Here is a 26,105-nt window from a genome sequence, read left to right as displayed (position 1 = left end):
TAAAAATTTAACGATTCACAGTGATTATTTATCTGCTAATGGATGATGTTACATACTTTGTCAGTTTCGAGTTATTTCTGAAACACTTCTTTACTTAAAGAGGAAATTAAAGAGGAACTTAAACCAAGGATTGAACTTCATTCCAATCAGTAGCTGACCCCCCTTCCCATGAGTCATCTTTACCTTTTCTCTAATAGATCATCAGGGGGGTCTGTATGGCTGATATAGTGGTGAAACCCCTCCCACAGTGTGATGTCATGACCAAGGTCCTGACAGTTTGCTGTCGGTGAAACTCATTGCACTATGGTAAATAACAGCTGTTTCCACCTGCCAAGCAAGCAATATCTCCCTATGTACATAGAACTCTCAGATATGACCATTCTGTAAAGATCACCTGGCAGAACTAAAGATGTGACCACCAGTGATTAATTCTAGAATGTAAATCAGGGAGAGGAACTCTGAGTTACAAATCTATAGGTGAATACTGTAAACAATAAGCAATTTATGAATTCTGTTATTTTCACTACAGTTCCTATTTAAAGCCACACACTTTCAGAGATGATCCAGTTGACCTGACCTACATTTTTTAAACACTCTCCTCTATTAAGTAGTAAAAGTTTCCACCCCTTGACTGTGGGTCTATCACTGGATATTTAAAAGCCTAAAGTGACCCAGAGATGAATAAAGCTTCCATTTTTTTACTGGCCCGGGGCTTCTTCCAGTCCCATAAGCATGGCTGTGTTCCTCACCGTCCTCCTACGATGTCCCGTTCTGCGGCGGTGAGCCCCGGTAAGCGGCTCAGTGACGTCAGCGGCGGACCTTCTGCGTCAGACTGAGTCTGACTGAGCCGCGTATCGGGGTTTAATTGCGAAAGAAGAACTGCGGAAGATGACGGCTAGGGACACAGCCATGTTTATGGGGCTGGAAAAAGCCCCGGGTAAGTAAAAAACGGAAGCTTTATTCATCTCTGGGTCACTTTAAGGAGGAACTCCAGTGAAAATAATGTAATTAAAAAGTGCTTAATTTTTACAATAATTATGTATAAATGATTTAGTCAGTGTTTGCCCATTGTAAAATCTTTCCTGTCCCTGATTTACATCCAGACATTTATCACACGATGACATTTTTACTGCTGGCAGGTGATGTCACTGGAAGGAGATGCTGCTTGCCTTTTTGGCAGTTGGAAACAGCTGTTGTTTCCAACAAAGCAACAAGGCTCCCACAGTGTGATGTCAGTACCTCAGTGCTGTGAGGCGCTGACATCACACTGTGGGAGGGGTTTCACCACAATATCAGCCACACAGACTCCCCTGATGATCCGATTGAGAAAATGAATAGATTTCTCATGGGAAGGGGGGTATCAGCTACTGATTATGATGAAGTTCAATTCTTGGTCACGGCTTCCCTTTAAAGCCTGGTACACATATATTAAATTTTGATTGGCCAGTCATTGACCATTTTTTCCATCTCCATGTAGTATGAGAGCTTGCCTACACAACTTGTTCGTAGTATTCAACATCTGTTGGCTCCATACTAGATGGAGGTAGTAAAATTGCCAAGTCATTAAAAAAAATCTAAATTAAAGGTGTGTAACAGGCTTTAGACATACAGGCCATAGGTTTACCTCTGATGTCCATATACAGTTATTGGTATCTATCTATCTATCTATCTATCTATCTATCTTTCTATCTATCTATCTATCTATCCTGATGGGACTGTTGCATACTGCGACCAGAATAATACTGAAGTATAGTAATGTTTTGCACTTCGGTTTTACTGCTAGTGCAGAGTATTTGGAAAGTGAATTTATTTGAGTATAACCTTGGTAACAACATACTGATGTGTCAGTTATGTCACTGTCAGCATCCTATTATGAGATACTGCCACTCCTCATGCTTGCATCTGCACAGTACAGTAATCTGTGATTTAGGATCATCTATTTTTGTGTATTGCGGTCTCTATGTGGGTGTCTGACAAGCAATTCAGGGATAATGAGTGACTATTTACCTGTTAAGCATCCTTCTTGCCTTGGAGCAGGCTGTGCTGTTTAGGAGGCTCCGGGTGGGGGGTTGGTGTAGCACCATAAGAATGATTTACTGAAATGAAAGGTCATTTTATTGTGCCCTGCCATTAGGCTGCGGGAGGGAAGGCAATACATTGTCCGCACCAGATTGTCTGCGTTTGTACTTGGAGCGATTACATTAATCTGCAACTGTATCTTCCCCCTTGCATTACTTTGGAGAGGATAATACCTTACAGCTGGAGAGGACTGTTGGAAGCAAGGTGAAACAATTGCTGTGTAGAGATAAATGTCCTGGTGATGCTTTGCTGGCTGGCTGGGAGAAGGAATGGTGAAGTGCTGCAGGGAGGGGCTGCTGCTGCTCTGCAGGCAGGGAGGGGACCAGTCATCTCCCTGGTGATGCTGAGGATTAACCGTTGCTATAGTTACAGGAGTCAGGAGCAGCAGATGATGCTGACACTGTCTGTACTGGACGGGAACCTACGGTAATGCCACAATGGGAGGGGAGGGGGGCTGACAGGCTCAGGGGGGCGGGCAGGGTAGCAGGGAAGTGCATGTGGAGAGTTTAGGGAGTGTAAAAGGGCCAACATGGGGAGGGAGGAGGAACTGTGACTGTGCATCTTGTGACTGCGTAACACTGAGCTGGGCCTGACCATTGTGTATGTATATATATATATTTCTGTGCATATGTGTGTGTCTGTGTAGGGGTGTGTATACATCCCTGTGCATCATATATGTTTATACATCACACCTTATCTGTAGCAATCATTTGTATGAGTGTGGGTATAGACAAGTATATATTCCTATGATAGAGATGATTAATTATTGCTGATTATGTGGCATCATGACTCAATGTATACCTATGTAAGAAATCTATAGCAGTCACTGATCACTACATGAGAAGTGTAGCAGACAGGAGTGTAATGAACACGCTATCACGTCTAGAATCTTATCATTTTTACTGGAATTGAAAAACAGGCATTTCTAAGCGGATGACTGGATGTATGAAGTGAACACAGTTATACCACACCTGTTTGTACTTTAGTGCCTGCTGCTTTTCCCAGATAGTATGAATGTTAGGAATAAACTGAAATGATGGAAATGATGAAACATGAAGTCCCAGCACAGCTAGCAGGGCATGCTGAGACTTATAGTTCACAGAGTGCCCAGAATCTTAACAGCTGGTAAATTCTAATATTTGTACAGCATGCCTATGTGCAGTAGCATAGCTTAGGAGCTCTGGGCCCCAGTGCTAGTTTTACATTGGGGCCTCCTAAAGCAGTGTTTCTCAACATTTTATTGGTATAAACCCCTTTTAAAACCCTGAACTTACCACGTACCCCCTGGCATAGTAATCCTTATCACAAGTACCGCTTGACAAATATATATTTAATCGTAGTACATGATAATTAGTGTCTAACAATTTCTAAGCATTTACTATTGCTTTCGGTTAGCTAAAATACTAATTTGGTGTTGTTTAAATAAGATTTGTCATTTTCTAAAACTCAATCTATTATTCTTGGTTAAGTAGATCAAGCCTGAGTACCCCCTGGAACCATCAGAAGTACCCCCCGCGGTACGCGTACCACATGTTGAGAACCTGGGTCCTAAAGGCCTCTATACATAACAATTGATAAGGAGCAAACCTGCAAAGGACAGTGTCAGAGAGATGCAGACTGGGGAGTAGAACAGTCTATTTATGGTTACAACTAAGCACATATGATCGCCTGATCATTACCAGATTAGCACCAATAAAGAGCTAATAAAGCAGTTGAAGGAGGGCCCTTGCTGGGCCCCTCTGATCTAGGGGCCCTGGTGCGGTCGCTACCTCTGCATCCCCTATTGCTACTGCCAGAATTCATTGTCTATGTACTTATATATGTTATACATACAGAATAACCATTTGCACTTGTAGTATTTATTATAATTACTGATGAGCGTGGTGAGGAAGGGATCTGTATCACATGTCTTCTGTGACTTGGCACATTAGATGTAAAATAGAATTCTCTCTGTATCACAAAACAGTAATGCCTTTATTGTGTGCAGGGTGGGGGAGACAATGGGCAGATGATGTAAGACACTATACATATTTAGAGTATGTATTTAGGACGTTGACAGTTAACTACAGATCTATAGATGCATTCATAGATTCACTGACAGCGCTAACACAGACATCCTTCTTGAGATGCTGCCCACGCATGCATCGATTTTTATGTAATCTTCTTAAAGGGAACCTTAAGTGACATGTGACATGAGATAGACATGTGTATGTACTGTGGCAAGCATATAAATAACTATGCTGCGTTCCTTTTATACTTTTTGTGTCTGAAAGAGTTCATATCCAGCTATGCAACTGACAGCTTGTCTCCAGTCGAACCCAGTCAGACTGTAACATCCCTCACCGATAAGGTATTACAGCCATAAAACACTTTCCTGCTGAGAAAGGCTTCTGAGAGCAGGGAATAGATAAAAAAAAGTCAATGGTACATTTCTGCTCTCTGAGATACGGGACACAAAACAATAAATCTATTTTTTTAACTTATTAAACATAACTTTAAACTGTGGGATGTCTAAAAAAAAGTAATTTTAGGAGTAGAAGGTTAGATACAATTGTTCATCTCATCAGCTTATTTTCCATTTCTGTCTCCTAGTGCAAGTATTTTTAATTAAGATTCGCTTTAAATCAGCTGTTCTAAAGAATTAGTTTACCCTCTTGGATTTTTTGTATTTTTGGTCAAGGTGAATAGGGTCGCTATGCCATTATTCACACAGCTTACATATTTGATGTAGCTTTTCCTGAGAAGTTTCTACTGGGCAAGTCAGCCATGCAAGCAAAGTAGGGGTTGCACCAGCTAATGATATCCCTTAGGAGGGTGTGGCTTTCTGTCTGGTTGGTGTTTCCCTCACAGGCATGCAGTGAAAGCTGGAGTTGCATTAAATCTTGTTTCCGCTTGAACCATACAGTGTTTAAGACCTTAGACGGGTAGCAGAAGTGCTCTATATAGAATGTGTAAAAAGCAATCACTCCCCAAAAAGAACTGATCACTTGATCCCACCCACATTTTCTCTTTGCTACTGAGAGATTACCTCTTTCTGGCCAGCGCTGCAGCTCAGTTTAGTAAACCCAGCTACTCAGGTAATACACAATTAGCAATACAAAAATGCTTTATGTGCAATGCACAAAAGTTGATGCGCTGCAAATTATGATACATTCCACATAATATGCACAAAAATTGTGAGGGCTTTAAAACAATCGCAAAAGGATCTAAAGTAATCAATTGAATGGTTTATAATGATCTGATCAATTCAATGTGATATGCATTTTCTGTCTCTCCCATTCATTGAAACTGATTAATACAATAGATATGAGTGTTTTATCAAATTAAAAATGACATTTAACGATCACAGTTGAAGTATGTGTGGCCAGCATAAATACATTTGTTGCATAACTTGAAGTCTATGCTCAATCTTGTCATGCACTTATATATTGATGGTAGATCAGCAGAGGTGTATCTAGGGTATGGCACAGCATTGCTTGTGACCTGGTTGCCAGTTTATTGGGTGCATAGGTCAGAAATGCTGGCTGATAAGGGGTATAGGAGAACATTAGTGCTGTCGCCATAGCCTAACCATGTTGACTATAAGCAGGAGTTTACAGAGCAAGGAGTCTTGATCCAGAATTGGGGAATCACAGGATGCTGTCTGATTCTGGGGTGTGCCATAAGGTGCTGTCTATTATATGTGGTCTATTCTGGGGTGCTGGTCATTTACTGGGATATGATGCTTCATTATGTTGTTTGGGAGAATAACCTGCCTAATCTTGTGATCTTGAAGAAATTCTGCCTAGCTGTTATTTGGGGTCTATGCTGTGCTTAATAATTTTTTGGGGAACGTGTTTTCGCCGACTGACCTATTTACATGTTACTATATGACTGACCTATTGTTTCATCTCATTCTTAAGCCTGGTACACACCTTCAATTATGATTAGCCAATCACTGACCAATTTTACCACCTCAGTATAATATAAGGGATTATCTACACAATCTGCTCATATGATTCAATATCTGTCAACCCTCATACTACATGGAGGGGGTAAAATTGGTCAGTGATTGGCCAATCAGAATTGAAAAGGTGTACAAGGCTTAAGGGTGCATACACATCCAATTTTGATTGGTAAATCACGGACCAATTTTACCACCATGTAATATAAAATATTTAGTTGCAGCACTCTGACACATACAAAGATAAATAAACACTCCTTCAAGCCTATGAGCATTTCAGTGCATGCTTTTCACCCTTCTCTTTTCATAACTAGGGTTACACAGATGGCAGCCATTAGCAATTCCTCCATTGCCGGACACCACCTACTCCAGCATTTTGCCAGATTCTGTCCCGGCAATATGAAAGGAAGGGAGGAGTTCCTCCAATAAATGTAAAATAGTTTATATTTGTCATCATGCAGCTGAAAAAAGGCTGCTATGTATTATTATAATTTATTATAATTTAGAAAATAGATTTTATTCCCGAAATCTTGTATTTTTAATTTGGGTCCACTTTAAAGTGGATCTGAGATAAACTTTGACTCATTGCATAATTGTGTTCCTTTCATATATAGTTTATAGGGCATTCCTCAAGCCAAATACTCTAATTCCCTGTAAACTAAACAAGCCTCGCCCACAGCTTCTCCAGAGTGCCTTGGCACTCTAAGGCTCAACACACACCATACAATCTTGGTTGTTCAATCTTACCACTTTCATGTAGTATACGAGCTTATCCAATCAATCATTCAAGGTATTTTCAATCTGTTGGCCCTTATACTACATAGATTTGGTAAATCTGTACAACCAAGATTGTATGGTGTGTGTTGAGCTTTAGGCCCAGTGCACACCAAAACCACTAGCAGATTGTCAAAACGCTAGCGGTTTTGGGAGCAGAGAGCCGATATTTGGCCGGGTGCACACCGAGCGGATTTTGTATGCGATCCGCCGTCCGCATCAGCCAGTGAAACCGCTTGGCTATTGTATTTCAATGGGCTAGTGCACACCGGCGGTTTGAGGTTTTTAGCAAACCGCAAACGTGCAGCAGGAGGCACGTTTGCGGTTTGCTAAAAACCTTAAACCGCCGGTGTGCACTAGCCCATTAAAATACATTAGCCAACCGGATTTGCAGGCGGATGCGGCCGACGGATCGCATCCAAATCCACTCAGTGTGCCCCAGGCCTAAGAGCCATGTAGCAAGGGCTTAAAAGCCAAATATTTGAGAGGAAGAGGGGAGGAGGTAGGAGGAGAGGGCAGTGAAGTTTTCACAGGCTGAGGGCTGGAGATGCAGATCAGCTTGTCTGTGTGTAATGTGACAAACAGAACATGGCTTCCCTCATTGTATCACAGGAAGAAATAATCATACACTGTTGAAGCTGTTTGCAGCTAAATTTTCTGTGTAAACCATCTAAACTTTAGATAAGAAATATAGACAAGTTACTTTTTTCATCTCGGATCTGTTTTAAGACTTCAGAAAAGCACTTAACAAGAATTAAACTTATAATAACGACCGCTAGTGACTTTGGATCCCACAAACCGTACAGTATGAAAAATGACAGTACTTTGGTGAAACTGTGAAAAGATTTTGAAAAAAATTAAGGGGAAAAAATGAGGGAAAAAAACGTATTTCTCCCTACTTATATAAACAGGCCTCTTATCTGCTGACTTGCACTGTCCTATCAGCAGGCGGGGGAGAAAATAAGAGAAGACTGCAGAGAGTAGAGTGAGAAGGGCTCTCAACTAAATATGCTGGCTGTTCTGTGCTGTTGGTAGTGGCACAGCTATAGAGCCATGGGCCCCGATGTGGATTTTATGCTAGGTACACACCATACAATTTTCTAGCAGATCTACCTGCCAGATCGATTATTTCCAACATGTCCGATCTGAATTTCGATAAATTTTTTGATTTTTCGATTGTTTTTTAAATAGTTTTTTGATCGATTTTCTTAGAGCTGAAAGAAAATCACTCGAAAAAACGATCAAAAACACAATTAAAAAACGATCGGAAAATCGAAAAATCGATCGAAATTCAGATCGGACATATTGGAAATGATCGATCTGGCAGGTAATTGTATGGTGTGTACCTAGCATTAAACTGGGCCCCTCCACAACACTGCACTAAAACTTGCTCTCAAGTCAAGCGGCAGTGTGATCGATGTAAGCAGGGGGATGGGAACTGATTGTTAATGATTACCACTATTCAAAGCACAATCAGAGGAGATCATTACCAGCATAGCATCAAAGAACAGCTAATACAGCAGGTAAATGAGAGCCCAGGTGAGTCCCCCCTCTGCATCCCCTACTGACATGCCACTGGTAGCTGGACTATTTGTGCACTATGAATACAGACCTGTCTGTCTGCCTGTGTAATTATCTCACTGGCAGGCAATTCTGCTTTCAACCCCTTCACTATCCTCCCAGTGTGATCCAGCAAAATCATAATGCTTCCTAGCAGTTGTGTTTCCACTGTATAAACTGACATAACCAATCAGGCCAAGAGCTCATATTTCCAAGCAAGAGGATTTTGAGATTGTTCTTCTGATACCTTAAACAGCACAGAGCCTTGAGGGCCAGCATCAGCATCCACAGCCATAGAGAATTACACACAAATGGGACCAGAGCCCTTCCGGTTTCCAGAAGACAAGATTCAGTGCTCTTTTGGGAATTGGTCCCATCCAAACACAGTATGTCACTATTTGTACACTCTTATGGTCCATGAGGTCACTTATACACACGCGGGATCACTTATGGTCCACAGCTTAATTAATAGCATTTTCCTGTTTCCTGGAGTAATATAGCCTTTCTTAGCCTAACTGACGTCAATAAATAATGCAACCAAATGAACAAAGAGACTGTAAGGTTAACGATAAAACAAAAATAAAAAATGAAAGTGAAATATCGTCCTCAGAAAGTCACCAGCTAATAGTGTTTTTTTTTTATTCAGTGGGTGATGCTTAGTGTTTACATCCCTATAGTAAAAGGATGTGAGAGGGATATGGGGGATGCCATATTTATTTACTTTTAAACAATGCCTGTTGCACACACATCTAGTTAGACTTCAGTCAGAGCACCTGATCTGCATACTTGCTTATGATGTATTGGCTAAAAGCACTAGAGGCCCGGTGGTACTTACCTTACCTGACTGTGTATACCTCTAGTGTTTGGCCTCTAGTGTTTGTCATGGGACACAGGCAATGGAGAGAAGAGGCAAGGCCAACAATCTGTACTGCCTGGGGGAGGCACATATACTGTAGATGGGGGAGATCTGGTACAACAGTCTACTCTTAGAGCAGAGAGGAAGTTCTGAGTTCAGGTCTGCTTTAACCCTGGTGGCACTTTGATATAAGGATACCGGTTTCCAAGTCTGGAGCTCCAGGCAGGGCTAATAGCGTTTTGGAGGTGTTGCTATTTCTTTTAAACAAAAACTTACTTTTCAGGGCCAAATTTGTGTTTACAAAGGAAGTGCTCATTCAGCACCAGGGAGAGCACTTGCCTCCTGTTCTGCTTCTTCTCACTTCCACTGACAAAATCAGAGGAACAAAACTTGTCCTGTAATCCCGTGCCTCTAGCTATATTCTAGCTGTAGCAACTTCTTAATGTAGCAACTTATAGTGGAATGAAAGAGATTGAGTATGTTATGGCATAGTTTTTTTATTGGCACTAACAAAACCTGTATAAGCTTTTCCTGCTTACATGAAAAAAAAGGCACCTGGAAAAAATGGTGCAGGGATTGCTACAATTAGCGATATTCTACAGCTGGATTCTGATAGGAAAATATCAGTAATGTTGCGGCTAGTTTGTTTCCGGAAGGGGGGGGGGGGGGGGGCTTCTGGGTTCTTGTTTGTGTATGTTTAATGTTATCGTACATTTAATAACATAGAATAATAAATACTTATATAGAATTAGTGCAAACCGTGATGCAAACCGCTCCCAACACTGGGAAGGCCCTGATGAAGCCCTGATGCGGCAAAAAAAAAAAAATATATATATATATATATATATATATATATATATATATATATATCAGTAATGTTTACAGCTATTTAACTATGGTTAAACTTAACGTAATTCTCACACAGAACCCTCCCTCTACCGATGCCTAACTATAACCCCCCTTAGTGGTACCTAACTGTAGGACTTCCTCTGGTGGTGCCTTACCCTAAGACCCCCCCATGCTTAACCCTAAGACCCCTCTGGTGGTGCTTAACTCTAAAACACCCCCCCCCTCTCCCCCCCCCCCTGGTGGCCAACCCTAAGACCCCCTTGGTGGTGCCTAACCCTACCCCGGGACCTAAATTGCGCTCTGCCACAAAGCCACGGTATGTGGCAAGCAAGGTACATTTCAGCACCTGATTAGCTGCAGTGACAGTACATTTTGGCGCCCGATACCATCGTGGGCACCGGGGGCTTGCAGATATACTAATTGTGGCATTCGATAGCGGGCGCTCCGCCGATAGCAGGAGCCGAAATGCGCCCACATTTCTGCCCTTTGCCGCAAATCACGGCTTTTACATTAGATTGATTATTTGTTCTTCTTATTTATTCTTCCTTTATAGTCTCTCCAAATCGCGGGCAAGGCATATAGGTACAAAAAACGGACTTCCACTTCACATCAAAAGATATTTGGTTAAAAACAAAAACCGCTGTTTGTCTGTTGGAAATTGTAGCGTTCTGATCTATTATGGGTGAACCATACTATTTTTTATCTTGTCTATGATGTTTTTATATTAGATGCCTATGGTGGCGCCTTTTTTCTGGAATGGCTCCTGCGCCCTTTTTTCCAGTTTCGGCTTTTCACCATATTGTGAGTAGCAGGACTGGGCTGCAACACATCACTGTTTAAACAGACAATACTGTGCAGGTCATAGATGAGAGTTCAGGAATTTGTAGCACATAAACATCCAAATATAAAGCGGCAGCTTCGTCACTTAATGTGGGAATGTAGGATCAGCACAAACGAGCACAAATGAAGAGTTCATGAAGGTTGTGGGGAAAGATATTAAATGGGGCACCAAGAGGTATGTATTTGTAAATACTGTATTGTAGTGGTGGTCTGAAGGCCAGAAAAAGGGGCTCTGGAAACATTTCTTTGACGTGTTATCTTCTGTCCTGATGTCTTTTCTGTACACCTTTCAGTACCGGACTGGCTACTGCTGGTATGCATGTACTTGTTTGGTTCTTATATTGCATATGTTTTTCTCTCTGGGTTCTTAAAATAAACCTGAAGTCACAATAAAAAAAGTTAGATACTAACCTCAGAAGGAGAATGTTTTTGGATGGTCCAGAGGCTTCCCCGGTCGTCTAAAGCCCCTCCGTTCCTGCACTGGGACCCTTTTTGCAATCTTCGGAGTTAAAGTCAAAGATTGCTTGAGGCTGCGGTTCTTTCCGTGTATGAGTGTGGCCACATTGTGCAGCCACACAGTCCAGCACACGCAGCATCAGGAAGACGCTCATGCACAGCTTTCTTCACCATGCACAAGCAGCTCCGTGCTACTGGCCAGGTGTGGACATCCGTGTGCCTGTGCAGTGTGGCCCCGAAGAGAAGAGTGAGAGGCTCGTGGCCGGCTGCAGAGGGGTCATCATGGACTTCGGAAAAGCCTCTAGATGGAGTAGTCCCCCTACTGATGTAAGTATTAAACTTTTTTTTTAAAGAGAATCTGAAGTGAATTAAAACAAACAAATACCTATGGATAGAGAAGTAACTGGGTCCTATAGAGCCATCCTGTTCCTCTCATGGTCCCCTCGTTCCAGGGCTGGCTCCCCCATTCAAATCTTCTGCCGCAGGAGGCCTCGGAAGTCTTCTGGAGCTCGGGTGCTCCTGAAGACAAGCGGCTCCGTACTATGCATGGGCGAGCGTGCAAGAGTGCACGAGAGAGCATGCTCAGGCTCCCAAAGACTTCCGAAGCTTCCCGCAGCAGCACAGATCAGTCTCCGACCCATCGAGGGAGCCATCGCTGGAATGAGGGGAGTAATGGGAAGGCTCTATAGGAGAGGAATGGGAAGGCTTAGGTAAGTATCTGTTTTTCTAAAAATTTGCTTTGGACTCGCATTAAAGGGATACTGTAGGGGGGTCGGGGGAAAATGAGCTGAACTTACCCGGGGCTTCTAATGGTCCCCCGCAGACATCCTGTGCCCGCGCAGCCGCTCACCGATGCTCCGGCCCCGCCTCCGGTTCACTTCTGGAATTTCTGACTTTAAAGTCAGAAAACCACTGCGCCTGCGTTGCCGTGTCCTCGATCCCGCTGATGTCATCAAGAGCGCACAGCGCAGGCCCAGTATGGTCTGTGTCTGCGCAGTACACTCCTGGTGACATCAGCGGGAGCGAGGACACGGCAACGCAGGCGCAGTGGTTTTCTGACTTTAAAGTCAGAAATTCCAGAAGTGAACCGGAGGCGGGGCCGGAGCATTGGGGAGTGGCTGCGCCAACACAGGATGTCTGCGAGGGACCATTAGAAGCCCCGGGTAAGTTCAGCTCATTTTCCCCCGAGCCCCCTACAGTATCCCTTTAAGTTTTAGGTTTTCTTTAATGCTGCATGTATGTTGGTTTCGGTGTCCCTGGCCTTTTCACCTTTTTACTAGAAGTTCCTATATTTTGGCTTAGGACATAACCGCTGATGGTTGGTGGTCTGGCTGTGTATAATAATTCACCTGGTGTGGATATTGCTGCAACTGTCTATGGCCTTTCTATACACCGATTTGTGCAGTTTGACATCTTTGATGGATTCAGTACCATCTAAGGCCCAGTTCACACTGGGAATCGCAGACCGATAGCAAAATCACTGGCATTTTGGAAAGCGATCTTCGTTTTCTAGCATAAAATTGCACCAATCCCTATAGCACCTTTCCAATGTTTGAAAGTGTTTTTGCACCTTTAAAATGGCAATAATAGCCTTTTTTGTTCAAAAATAAAAAAAATAAAAATAACGTCCTGTGAGCTCACAAAGGTATAATTAATAAATCCAACAGGAAACAGTTCATGTTAAATAGCTTGGATCTCGTCTTGCAAAGCTTTAGACATACAATTTCATATACATCCATTATTTTTTATTTATTTTTTTGAACAAAAAAGGCTATTATTGCCATTTTAAAGGTGCAAAAACACTTTTAAACATTGGAAAGGTGCTATAGGAATTGGTGCAATTTTATGCTAGAAAACGAAGTTTACTCAGCGAATCAATCTATAGGTATATGTTGTGGCGTGTGCCAGAATGCTTACCATAGGGAGGTGGGACTGAGAAAGTTGGCTAGTGTATGCTTGCACATTAGTGTAATATATATATGAATTTGAATTTATGAATTGAATAAAATTGTATATGTGATGGTATATATAGGCGCATGAGTGATTCTTAAAACTTTATGAATGCTTGAATAGTGGGGGTGTGAGTAACCCCATTTATCACTGACTGCAGCCAATTGAATTCATTTTATATTGAGTGGGCGCAAATCTACCTGTTTACATTTTTAGTTTTGGAAAGCGAATTTACCGTGATTTTTAAGTTGGTTAGGTTTTTTTTTAAGTTGGTGAGGAATAAAGCAGACACTGCATTAAAGAGCTGATGAGGCTGCTCCAGATAGCTACTGTAATAATAAAAATGTGTAAGTTGGTACACAAATATATCTAGCCTAGAAAAGCCTATTTAAGGGTGTGAACCGCAGACTGTTCTTTTGACTCCTTATGTTCTTTTCTATCTGAAACAAGAGATCATTGATCAATAAAATGACTGCAAATAGTGTTCACATGGCCTCAGGGTCAAAGCAAGGGAAAAATTCAGCATCAACTATAAAGGTTCTGCTTGCACTATTGTGCTGCTGCTAAGCCATGTTTTACAAGCTGTGGCCACAAAACATTTGCCTTTATTGGCCAGAGGGGAAGGCATTGTGGCCATTTCAAGGGTCAGCTTCCTCTGCTTTCAAGTGTAGCCAAGTTGATTTGAGCTCTGCTGAACTTGTAAAAACCATAACAAAACAATGTATGGTATCCCAGGTGCTGTTGTATATTAGTGAGCCATATTTATCAAAATATCGTTCATACAAAGTGCTGTGTATAAAGGAATGACAAAGAGCCATGTGCAACTCACTTTTTCTCCTGAGTTTTCACCTAGGAGATAATGTTTCATCTTTGATTTAAAATAGCTTTTTAGCACGTTGCAATGGAAAAATTACGTAAAAAAGTTTTGTCAAAATTATTTTGAGTTTGCTTTTTATTTACAACAAGGTGTGAAAATATCACCAAGGAAAAAGTGAATTGCAAATGGCCCAAAGCGTCCGCCATCTGGAAAAATGCATCCAGCGCTACATCAAATGGTCCATTTACAATAATAACAACACAAAAGGCTCATACACACATCAGACTATAGTCTTTGGAAACTGAAAGATCACAGACCAATCTTACCACCCTTCATGTAGTATGAGAGCCATACCTACACAGTCTTTTCTATGGAGCTGAACTCCACATCAGAAAAAAATCTTTGCAAGATGCTGCACACACAGATGCTGTACAGACACAAAAGATCAGTATCTGCAAAAGATCTGTTCCTGCCAGAAATCCGTTCCTGCAAATTGCAATGATAGTCTATGAGATCTGCAGATCATCATACACACATGATTTAACCGGCATTCATCTGCAGATCAAGCAATCATCCGCAGATCTGAAAATCCATCCTGGTGGATCTGATCTGACTGCAGATGAATGTCAGTTAAATCATGTGTGTATGATGATCTGCAGATCTCATAGACTATCATTGCAATTTGCAGGAATGGGTATTTGGCAGGAACAGATCTTTTGCAGATACTGATCTTTTGCATGTGTACAGCATCTGTGTGTGCAGCATCTTGCAAAGATTTCTATCTGATGTGGAGTTCAGCTCCATAGAAAAGACTGTGTAGAGTATGGCTCCCATACTACATGAAGGGTGGTAAGATTGGTCTGTGATCTTTCATTTTCCAAAGACTATAGTCTGATGTGTGTATGAGCCTAAAGGCTAAAAGGGTCCTTATACCAGACGACTAAAAGGCCCATATGCAACTTTTCCTCTTGAGTTTTCTCCTAGGTGCTATTTTCACACAAAAAAAAAATCAAAAAATGCCTTTTAAACTCCCTGTAAACAAGAAAATACTCAACATAATTTGATAGTTTAACTACTTTTTGGTAATTTTTCTGTTGCAAAATGCTGAAAAGTTATTTTTTAGAGAAGATGAAAAATTGTCTCCTGAGATTTTCAGAAATTGTCATAAAACGCCGTTTAAGCCACCAGCAAGCAAACAAATATTCAAAATGAATTTGATAGTACTTTTTCAACAACCTTTGTATACTTTTTCAATTGTAACATGCTGAGAAGTTATTTTAAAGAGTAGATTAAAATGATCTCCTAGGAGATAACTCAGGAGAAAAAGTTAATTGCATATGGCCCCATGAGTGCTTAATTTTTACAATAATTAGTTATAAATTATTTAGTCAGTGTTTGCTTATTGTAAAATATTTCCTCTCCTTGATTTACATTCTGACATTTATCACATGGCGACATCTTTACTGCTGGCAGGTGATGTCTGTGGAAAGAGATGATGCCTTTTTGGCAGCTGTTATTTTCCCACAATGCAACAAGGCTCCCACAGTGTGGTGTCAGTACCATGGTCCTGACATCACACTGTGGGAGGGGTTTCACCACAATATCAGCCATACAGTGCCCCCTGACGATGCGTTTGAGAAAATGTAAAGATTTCTCATGGGAAAGAGGGTATCATCTACTGGTTGGGATGAAGTTCAATCCTTGGTTATGGTTTCTTTTTAAAGCAAACCTGTTATCTTTGCTGCAGCCTATTTTGCAGACTTACCTCAGGAGGGGAAAGTCTCTAGATCCTAAAGAGGCTTCCTCCATCCTCCTCAGCCAGGCTGATCCAGGGATGAGTTCCCAGAAGCATCGCCACACTGGGCCTGCGCAGTAGCAGGTTCCAGTGGCACAAGGTAAAGGGGGAAGAGGCGCCCAGAGCAGATAAAATGCGTTAAAATCAAATAAAATGAAAAAAGTGAGGTGGCCTACCTCAACGAAGACAAATTCACGCATTAATAGAATTCCATTGCACTGGCAACGCGCTTCGCAAAACGGCAAAACGGCGCACCTGATCGGGTCTGTGCTACAGCGCCGGTGCAGACAGCTCGCATCTGCGCAGTAGCACGGACCAGATTGGGCTCAGCTTTTTTTCTGCCGGAGCCCTTATTTACATTCTGAAATTCATCACAGGTGGCAACATTTTTACTGCTGTACATTACTGCGGAATGTTTGTTTATGGTGTGGAAGCCAGCAGAAAAAAAATACCTGGTCTCCCACTCAGAGTGCATTGGGAGAAGAATTCTGCATAATAAACAGCCTAGGGTAAACATCACTGGGACAGCGGGGTTACATACCAATATACAGCAGTATATAGATAGAATATCTCACAAAAGTGAGTACAGAAGGGTGTTGGCAATCTTTGTATAGCCTGGGCCATCTTTATGTAGAGCAACACTTCTTTTTTGACATCCTCACAGAGTTCTCTGCCAGTGACCAGTGAGAGAGTATGAGAGTGATAACACCACATTTCACACACCTGCTCCCCATTCACACCTGAGGCATTTTAACCCTAACAAGTAACATGACCCTGGGGAGGAAAAATGCCTAATTGGGCAGCGTTTTGCCAATCTCCACTCCAGAGGGTGTACTCACTTTTGTTGCCAGTGGTTTAGACATTAATGGATGTGTGTTGAGTTATTTTGATGGGACAGCAAATTTACACAGTTATACTTTAATTACTTTACATTGTATCAAAGTGTCATATCTTCAGTGTGTCCCCATGAAAATATATAATAAAATATTCACAAAAATGTGAGAGGGGAAACAGTAAATGGACAATTTGGCACCTGCAGTCAATGGACAATTTGGCCAATGCTAATCACACTAGTGTTAATTAGCAGCAACTGGGGCTCAATCGGAAACACTCTAAAATAGTCGAATTTCTGTAAATGTCGCATGAGAGGTGTACTCTTTGTGAGATACTGTATAGGAAGTGTTTCTGATGCTGAAACCATTCATGTAAAAGTGGGTCTCCTGATTCATTTACTACAGTCTACTTGTAACCAAGGATTGAACTTTATCCCAATAAGTAGCTGATACCCCCTTTCTCATGAGAAATCTTTACCTTTTCTCGAACAGATCATCAGGGGGGGATTGTATGGCTGATATTGTGGTGAAACCCCTCCCACAGTGTGATGCCATGACCTAGGTCCTGACAGTTTCCTGTCTGTGAAATTTGTTGCATTGCGGGAAACCATTATCTCCCTCACATGTATATCTATAAAAAAAACAACCTTTTAACCTATCACAATGTTTGGGCGTGTGGTTATAGATAGTGGCAAGTTGGTGCTGTCTAGTTTCTTTCTTATCTGCCACTAGTAATGATGATTAAGTGCAGACTGATTGTGGATCAAACAATATCAGCAAATTACATGGTGAATATCAAACATTTCTTGATCTCTCTTCTATTTCTTAACTTCTCACTTTGCAGTGTATTCATTTCTTTTTCTCCCCTTTTCGCTAAAGTTTTTCTTGAAGTGATTGCTGCTGAGATGTGTGGCCAACGCAAACATTTTTAAATCCCCCCAATAAATGAATGAATCATTTTTCTACAAGAGGTATAAATAAAATGCATTCATAATACATGAATGAACTGGGGCTGTAGCTAATGAGGGGCTCTGCACAATACACCTCATGCTGTGCTTTGTAATCTCCACAGGATGTTTACAGCATCTCCACAGGATGTTTACAGCAGAGCGCACACCACCACCAGGGCTGGGTGGAAGGTCCTGACCCAGTGAGCTGACGCTCTGTGTGCTGGGTAGGGCAGCGGATCCTCGCCCTGTGTAGGAATTTGATGCTATTTAATCCAGGCTGTGACTGGAAAGATATAAAAATCCTGAAGCCAGGCTGATATATTTGGATGTTCTGTAAATGTGAGTGTGTGCCTCATACAGCACTGCAATACTTGTAGATCTACAGTGTCTTGTCAGTGCAATTCCCACTGTTCACTTTCATTATCAATGATTTATGTGGTTTCATCAAATGATGAAGCTTTGCCTAAAGTATTTTTATACAATCAAATCAGTCTTGTCCCAAAAAGCTTAAAGCAAACCTAAACTGTGAAGGATATGGAGGCTGCCATATTTATTTTGTTTTAAACAATGCACATTACATGGCTGTCCTGCTGATCCTCTACCTCTAAGGGCTTGTTTCCACTACACGCAGATTCTGCATGCAGAAAACTGACTCCAATGAATGCCTGTGGGAAATCTGCATCAGAAAAATCGCGTTCAGTGGAAACAGGCCCATAGACATTCATTGGAGTCAGTTTTCTGCATGCAGAATCTGCGTGTAGTGGAAACAGGCCCTAAGGCTGTATGTGCAGCCTGTAACGCAGCCTAACTCACAGTAATGAAAAATCAATGGGCTGTTCACAGTGCCCACGTTGCTTTACATTGTAACGCTGCACATTATTTAAAAGTGCAGCATGCTGTGCGTTCATAGACTGTTTGCACATGCTCAGTATTGTGGGTTTTTTTTTATTCTGAGGAGGAGAGGAAGAGGGGAGAGTCCGCTATTGTTAGCCACATGGCTAATTAATATTCACTGCACTGCCGTGTAGTGATGGGAACTTTGGCTCGATTCATTGAAACAATTCATTGAAAAGAGCCGGACTTCCCATCACTTCTGCTGTGTTTTCTTCCTGGAGCGGCCGCTGATTGGCTGGCGGGACCACGTGATGCGGAGTGTTCCGATCACGTGGTCCCCGCAAGGTGTGAGACAAAAAAGGCGCACCAACAGCCGCACAACGCGGCTCACTCTGGCGTCCACCTCCAACACCACCAGGCGTTGCGTTAGGGGCACGTTATGTGACCATAACGTTCCCTAAAACGCAACGTCCTGGTGGGAAAGAGGCCTAAAGGCCCATACACAGGGCTAGCTTAAGGCGGCTGATAATTTCCGCCTCAGCGGATAATCAGGCGTGTGTGTGCAAGCCAGTGGCCCCAAACCCACGAGCGTTCCGCAGTACAGATCTACTCAACCCCAGCGACCCCGATCCCCCCGCCCATCCCATTGTTCATGGTGCTTCCCAGCCGCATGGCTTCACGCATGCGCCATTTGCTCCTGCCCCCTCGCATAGCAACACAGCGTGTCATCAGCTACTCAGCTGGCACGCATGTGTGCAGCCCGGCCCAGCGATGTCACCCAAGGGGATCAGGTCTACTCATGTTCCAAATATTTTAAATGGTTTAATGAGCCTAAGTTTGTCTACCAAATGGAATATATGACTCCCATCACACATGCCATCAAATCGCCATCGCACATGGATGCAATGCATTATGTTTGTGGAGTCTGATGCCTATCAGCAGCTATTATTGCTAACTGATTATATTTCCTGGTAAAAATTACCTATGATGCAGTCAGTTCAGGGCAGTTTCTAGGCTAAATTTCACCCAGTTCGAGAGTCAAACGCCCCCCCCCCCCCCTTTTCCCCAAAATCAAAGCTGCTAAGTGAAATCATGTCAAAAGGCTTCTTGAAACCAACTCACCATTTTTATTTATTTATTTATTTATTTTTACTACCCCTCTTCCATGGGCTTGCTCCTGGCTGGCTTTGGCTGCCTGCGAGTCTGCTAGTCTCTGGACTGACTCAGGCTGAGAGGCTCTGTGAGTGCGACGCAGTCACACACTGCGTATTTATGGCTGCCTGCGGCCACCCTACTCTCGCTCGCTGTCGGCTCCTCCCCCCGCCAAGCCCAAGCGTGAGGTGGGCTGCCTGTATCTTTCCCGTTGCGCCGCGCAGCCTGCCAGTGTTGCCAACCTTTCACATTATTTTTTACTGACAAATACCTAAAAAAATACTGACAAAAGATTTTTACTGACAAAATTTCTCCACTAAATGCACATAAGAGACAGCGTTTCACCAGTAAATGCACATAAGAGACAGTTTTTTTCACCAGTAAATGCACATAAGAGACCGCTTTTCACCAGTAAATGCACATAAGAGGCCGCTTTTCACCAGTAAATGCACATAAGAGACAGCTTTTCACCAGTAAATGCACATAACAAGAGACCGCTTTTCACCAGTAAATGCACTTAACAAGAGACCGCTTTTCACCAGTAAATGTACTTAACAAGAGACCGCTTTTCACCAGTAAATGCACTTAACAAGAGACCGCTTTTCACCAGTAAATGCACTTAACAAGAGACTGCTTTTCACCAGTAAATGCACTTAACAAGAGCCCGCTTTTCACCAGTAAATGCACTTAACAAGAGACCGCTTTTCACCAGTAAATGCACATAATGACAAACAGCCAGTGTCCCCAGTATATGTAGCCAGGGATATATGTGCACAGTATATGTAGCCAGAGGTATATGTGCCCAGTATATGTAGCCAGAGGTATATGTGCCCAGTATATGGAGCCAGGGGGTATATGTGCCAAGTATATGGAGCCAGGGGGTATATGTGCCCAGTATATGGAGCCAGGGGGTATATGTGCCCAGTATATGGAGCCAGGGGGTATATGTGCCCAGTATATGGAGCCAGAGGGTATATGTGCCCAGTATATGGAGCCAGAGGTATATGTTCCCAGTATATGGCGCCAGGGGGTATATGTGCCCAGTATATGGAGCCAGGGGGTATATGTGCCCAGTATATGGAGCCAGGGGGTATATGTGCCCAGTATATGTAGCCAGAGGTATATGTGGCCAGTATATGGCGCCAGGGGGTATATGTGCCCAGACAGTATATGGAGCCAGGGGGTATATGTGCCCAGTATATGGAGCCAGGGGGTATATGTGTCCAGTATATGGAGCCAGGGGTATATGTGCCCAGTATATGAAGCCAGGGGTATATGTGCCCAGTATATGGAGCCAGGGGGTATATGTGCCCAGTATATGGAGCCAGGGGGTATATGTGCCCAGTATATGGAGCCAGAGGTATATGTGCCCAGTATATGGAGCCAGGGGGTATATGTGCCCAGTATATGTAGGCAGGGGTATATGTGCCTAGTATATGGAGCCAGGGGGTATATGTGCCCAGTATATGGAGCCAGGGGGTATATGTGCCCAGTATATGGAGCCAGGGGGTATATGTGCCCAGTATATGGAGCCAGAGGTATATGTGCCCAGTATATGGAGCCAGAGGTATATGTGCCCAGTATATGGCGCCAGGGGGTATATGTGCCCAGTATATGGAGCCAGGGGGTATATGTGCCCAGACATTATATGGAGCCAGGGGGTATATGTGCCCAGTATATGGAGCCAGGGGTATAGGGACCCGAGTGAGTGAGTGAGTGAGTGAAAGGGGACCCCCCCTCTAGCCGCCACCGCCGCCACCTCCTCACCTTGCAGCAGCGTCAGACCTTGATCAGCGGGCGACCCGACCAGTAAGAGGGCGCCGGACACACACGCTCTATATGCGGAAGTGATGTCACTTCCGCATATCAGTGCGGCGTGCTAGGTCCTAGCGCCCACACTACTGGTCGCCGCCTGATCGAGGTCTGACGCGGCGGCGCCGGCGGCTAGAGGGAGGGAGAGAGCAGCGGCCACAGGGGGAGAGCGCCCAGAAGTATCTAGGAAGCCGGTGATCGCGCTGGTGCACAGCTCCTCCTGCTTCTCACTGCACTGTGTCCGCGCGTCACTGGCTCCTAGCCGTGACGTCACATGACATCCTTCTGCCTGGCGCCCCCCAATCAGTCACTCTCATCGGCGCCCCGTTCAGCAGAACCGGCTGAACGGGGCAAGAAACGGCCCTGGCTTTGAGTCTGCTAGGAGAAAAGCGTGATATAAATGTTCTGTGTCTTGTCTTGTGTAGAGATAGCCCTAGTCCACCTGTTACTGCTTATTTCTTTGTAGGTTGTTTTAGCTTTGTTTATTGGAATAGCATGATATGTTTGCCCCAACCCATTATATTTTACAAGAAAATACATGTACCTAATTTTTGGCCCCGATTTGCACCTGAATGTGTATTATCTTCTATTGCTCTTATTACAATGCTCTTTAAAAAATGCCCAACTAAACCAAAAAGTGGTGCACAGAATACTTTTCATAGGCCAAATGTGCTTACCAAAAGTCATTCCTGCTACAGGTTACATTTCCCAGCAACCCTGCATTACAAGCGGCAGAGGTGGAAGCACATGACTGTCATGAGGGTGGGGGGATCAGAGACGGCAAGTGTGAAAATAGCTCTTACAACTGTTCTGTGCTTCCCGCCTGTTATTTCTTACTGTAAAGTAGAGCCTGCGGTAAGATCATGTGTAATAAGCAAGTAGAAGTGGTACGTGATTTTAACCAACCAATCACAGACTTATAAATAATACTGTATACAGACTGTATTGTCCTTCCTAGCCACCAGTGGCGTAGCAATAGAGGGTGCAGAGGTAGCCACCGCATCGGGGCCCTCCCTAAGCACAATATTAGCTCTCTATTGGTCCTGTGCTGGTAATAATCACTTCTATAGATGCTCTGAATAGTAGTAATCATTAACAAACTGTTCCCCATCCCCTTTCTTGCACCTCTGACACTGTGGTTGTTTTTGACAGGTTTTCGTGCGCCGTATCAATTGTTATGTATAGAGTGCTTGGGGGGCCCCATGTAAAACTGGCACCGGGGCCCATAGCGCCTTAGCTACGCCACTGCTAGCCACATTTGTATGTCTATGATTGGATGGTCAAGATCACTTGCCAACTTTACTTCCTGTTTTATCCCATAATATTTGTGGCCCCTCGGCGTTGCTTACCCGTCCTTGGCTGACCCCGGTTCCCGGTTTGGCTCTACCCCATCAGACTATTCTTCTTTCCTTTTTCTTCTCTTCTTTTTTTCCCCTTATTATCACTATTATTCAAATGTATGTTGGAAATTTAAAACGTATATAAGCATAATGGGCTCTGTGCCGTGCAGGTGGACAATCTGCAGTGCTGATGCTGTGTTTGTGGGGCAGAGCCCGTGGTATGCCCTTCTGTGATCCTGGTCCTTTTTTTTTTTTTTTTTTTGAGACATTCATAATCCTGAGACAGTTTCACTAATATTTTTTTTAGTTTATCGTGCATAATGAGTTGAGATCCCAGATGCCTACTTCATACCCAACCTGCCTAAGGACAGTGTATCATAAGCCTATTCATACCTTGTTTGTGGCCGGGGCTGGGTATTCGGCGGGCTTTGCGGTGGGGGGAGGTTAACGTTTATGAGGGGGGTAGGTTTAGGTGTCCCGGGGAATTAGGGTTAGGCACCAGGGGGCCAGGGGGGGTTCTTGGTTTTAGGCACCACCAGGGAGGGTCTTAGGATTAGGCGCCACCAGGTAGAGTCTTATGCTGGGAATACACGGGTCGATCCGGCGGCTGATTAGCCACCGGATCGACCCCAGCCGCGTCCCTGCTCGTCCGCGTGTGCGAATCGATTATTGCTCGTCCCCACTGGTGCTCCTTAGCTGCTCGATTTCCTGCCATTGTCTGCCGGCGGGGGTCGAGTGGCTTGATCGGGCCACCTGAATATTATCAGCTGGTCGATACACGGTACAGAAACGTACCGTGTATCCCCAGCATTAGGGTTAGGCACCTGGTTACGGTTAGGCACCACCAGGGGGCCTTAGGATTAGGCACCATCAGTGGGTTCTTAGGGTTAGGCATCGGGAGAGGGAGATTTCTGATTTTACCAATATTTTACTATTGAAATCCTGCAGTATAATATCGCTAACTGTGGCAATATTTTACTAGCGGCATTCCCGAGTCCTCTTTTCCAGGCGCCTTTTTCATGTATTCATCCGGCACTGATGGGGATTGGCTAACTGTGCCTTTTGGTTGCTTTAGATTCAATGTACAGTACTATAACCTACTGTATATACATACAGTAGAATCTCGTTATAGTAAACTCTGATATAGTAAACGTCTGGATATAGTAAACTCCAATCCTCAGGTCCCAGCAACTGTGTCTGTATAAATATACGATATATGACCAATTCTGATATAGTAAACTTCTGATAGAGTAAACTACCTTTTCTGGGCCCTTGGAGTTTACTATAAATGGATTCTATCAACTCTGTATTAAATGTTAAAATGCAGTAAGTAAAAGTCTATAAAACTTGGGAGAGCTGTGGAACCCTAGTCTTTAAGCACAGCACCCAGCCCAAGAAGTTGGCCTTCACCACTATGCAGGGCCGCATTTGTACTTTTTACCACCCAAGGCCACTATCACCAGTTGCCTCCGTACTGGCAGCACCCTAACCCCCTCCTCCCCCCAACATGGCAGGTATTAGATTGTAAGCTTGTCTGAGGACAGTTAGTGAAGTCATGGCAGGGATTACATTAAAAACTCTTCTGAGGACAGTTAATGACATGATGGCAGGGATTACATTAAAAACTCTTCTGAGGACAGTTAATGACATGATGGCAGGGATTAGATTGTAAGCTCTTTGGCAACTGGCACATTCAGTGAATGACAGGGAGCTCAGAGATCACTGTAAATGCCTGTTCACTGCCCCTGCATCTCGTGAGCCACCCACCGCTATGTGAAAACTCTGTGTAGCCAGGCGAATGTTGAACAGGCTTACTGCTACTGCCTCCCTGTTCCCCACAACCCGCCCCTTGCTTTCATGGTGCCCTAGGCCATGGCCTTTGCGACCTATGAGTACTGCTGGTGATTTGTGCTGGTTACTTGAGTTCTGGATAACCAGGATTCTACTGTATGATATTACTTTCTATGTATATAGCAAAAATAATTATTGATAAAGAAACTTAGAAACATAGTAACATAGTTTGGTTGAGAAAAGACATCCATCCATCATATTCACCCAATATATATATATATATATATATATATATATATATATATATATATATATATATATATATATATATACATACAGTATATATATATATATATAAAGGAAAGACACCGTAGAACACCCAGCAGCATGACATAGTGTAATAGGATGCGGCTGGCACAGATAAAGACTGAAGCTAAATCCTAAGAAATAGTTTCTTTTTCTGGCAACCACATGTGACGTTGCAGTTGCACAAAGCACAGGTGGCATCCTGACAACATGGCATGCAGGGACAGATTAATCAGAGATCAAATGGGCGGCCAAAACCACCTTTCTGCTAAAACTGCAGCCCACATTTATCAGGATCCCACCCTGCACTCCACGCCTTTTGTGGTTAATGGTCTAAAGAGCGGTGAAACCTCGCTTACATGACAATATCAGTGTCTGCCCATAGAGATGTAGTTTGTCCCATTAGTACATATCTGTTTCATCATTCCCTTCCTGAATAGTGCCAAGGTTGTCTCCTCTGGCGTGCTGCACCCCTCCCTCTCTGTTATCTCTATTCTTTCCTATACTCTATGCTGCTGACCTCTACTGCTTTCTCTCCATCCATTCCTCCAACACTCTCCCATCTGTTGCACTTTCCTCCCCCCCATACACCGCTGCCCATGGCTGGATCACTGTCCGTCTCCCCTACCCTCTAATCTGAAGAGACACCCTGCGCTGCTTGTGCATCCCCTCCCTGGTCAGCACAGCTGGGTACTGCTGCTGCTGCTGCTTCTTCCTCAGAGTGCAGGGAGGGGCAATGTAAGACTGCCTGGAGAGCTGCGAGCACAGAGGAGACCAGGCTGCACCTGCACCAGACATCCAACAACTTCACGAAGGTGCCTTATATTGCTGTGGGGTCTCTGGGGAGGCCACATGGGGAGAGAGAGGTGGCAGCACTGTGGGTGGGTGTGTGTGCATGGAGGAGGGGGAGCAGCAGAGCTATTGTTACTGGAATAGGAGGAGGCCATGCGAGAACACAGTCCAAGGGCTCTTTCACATCAGAGCTTGCGTTGGAGAACGCTCAAAGCATACGTTTTGTTGTATGCCTTTTACTGCGTTTTGATATGCGTTGCACTGCAGTGAGTGTGCGTTTTTAATCCGTTTTCAATGCGTTACTGCACATAGAAAAACGCAGGTAATTTTTTTTTCTTTTAGTTGTCAACTTTCTACATTGTTCCTCTGTTGCATT

General features: G+C 43.5%; 1 protein-coding gene across 1 annotated transcript in view; it reads left to right on the top strand.

The window, feature by feature from the left end:
- Window positions 1-2,573: 2,573 nt before the first annotated feature.
- The window catches only part of DMTN (dematin actin binding protein), a 123,792-nt gene continuing 100,260 nt past the window's right edge, over window positions 2,574-26,105 (top strand). Inside the window, exon 1 of the mRNA XM_068274702.1 lies at window positions 2,574-2,679. The gene's annotated coding sequence lies outside the window, so the exon portion shown is untranslated. The remainder of the gene's footprint in view (window positions 2,680-26,105) is intronic.

The sequence above is a fragment of the Hyperolius riggenbachi genome, chromosome 3, assembly GCF_040937935.1.
Source record: "Hyperolius riggenbachi isolate aHypRig1 chromosome 3, aHypRig1.pri, whole genome shotgun sequence".
NCBI lineage: Eukaryota > Metazoa > Chordata > Amphibia > Anura > Hyperoliidae > Hyperolius > Hyperolius riggenbachi.
This window is presented reverse-complemented; position numbering and strand designations above follow the sequence as displayed.